The sequence below is a fragment of the Cupressus sempervirens genome, chromosome 4 (genome assembly GCF_028749045.1).
Source record: "Cupressus sempervirens isolate cs-2001-9-10 chromosome 4, ASM2874904v1, whole genome shotgun sequence".
Classification (NCBI taxonomy): domain Eukaryota; kingdom Viridiplantae; phylum Streptophyta; class Pinopsida; order Cupressales; family Cupressaceae; genus Cupressus; species Cupressus sempervirens.
In genome coordinates this window covers 575,093,825-575,095,358 of record NC_143121.1, presented here as the reverse complement: position 1 = coordinate 575,095,358, position 1,534 = coordinate 575,093,825, and positions in this window count along the sequence as shown.

The following is a 1,534-nucleotide window of genomic DNA, read 5'->3' as shown; positions in this document are numbered from 1 at the left end:
AGAGTATGAAGCTGGGGAACTTGCATATAACTTGGAAGTGATTAAGGTTTTAGAAATTAGATATGGCTATGCATGTTCAATTATAAAAAGTTCATTTCCTAAAGTTCATTTAGGAGATACAGAATATAGGGAGAGTGGGACAATCCCTATCTAACACTTGCTCTAGAGTATGAAGCTGCACAAATTGAAGTATTTGGGTAAATGTTTTTTTAGGGCAAATTTTGACCAACACAATAAATTGTGATGACACTCAAAGCACCAATGAGGTCTATCACACCCATGTGTATTTCTCCAAGTTATCATATCAATAAGTGCATTCTTTTAAGGTTCAGCTTGCCTCACATTTTAGATAGTGCCCAACATAACCCCTCATTTATAACGATAAAATGGGAGAGGATAAACTTTCACATTCAAATCAAGAGTAATTTCTCAAAACAATTGGTATATTCATCTATTATGCATTCTTTATTCTAAATCAAAAAATAGTATTTTCAATTTTTTGAACCCTCTACTCAAAATGTTAAATAGGCAAATGTGACAAACTAGCTTCCTAGCAAATTAAAGGCCAAGTACAATTAATTATGTTACGTATCACTACATGGGTCCCATATGCAAAAGAAACATTAAAAGCCATCGTAAAATACTACCTTTGATCAGTCTCTGAAATAGATGACATCTTTTCCCAATGCTGATTCTTGACTTCGATGCAAGGCCAATGATTCAATGCAAGGCAGATACCGACCGCTATATCCACAATGCATACAAATACAACAAAATAAATATTAGCATACCCAGATTTGTATCGATTTCATAGAGGCAAATAATAGGGTAACTGAATCATCTAGTAATTTAGAAAAATAAAAGTACTAACCTTTTAATTTCACAAAGGGTAAAATCTTAACAATTTATCTTGGTGAGCTTTCTAACAATTTGCAAGCAACTAGTTGCCTATCATTTTATGATAGCTATTGGTATTCATTCAATTTCAATATGATACAATATAATCCCTACTACATATAATACACATCATAATTTAGAAAGGGTAGAGGGCCTAAGACAATTGGCATCACATCCAACTTAGGCTTGCATTTTCCTTCTTTCTTTATAACAAGGGCACTACACAAATAACTTTACTAATGGTCTCCTTGCAGCATGTGGCAATCGTGGGATGAAGACATGATCATAAAAAATTACTAATGCTTGCTTTGTAGGACGTTGTCGAAGACCATTGTGTGTTTGTCAAAACTATGTGTGTGGATTTATTAGATTAAATAACACTTCATTTGGTGCTTAAAATGAACTTTTTATTTTCTGTCTGGCGTGTCTATAGTGTTTAAATCCCTAAGAGTTGCATTGGACGTATCCTCTCCCCTCGTCATTCATGGATCTTGGGTGTAAGAGAAATCCATGTAACTTTTATAGGAGGCCTGCCTTACACCAAGATACTCGATATTGGGTATGCCAAGGGATGACCTCAGAGCGGTAATGGGCCAAATGCCAGGTCAATTTTCCAGCCACTATATAAAACTCGATT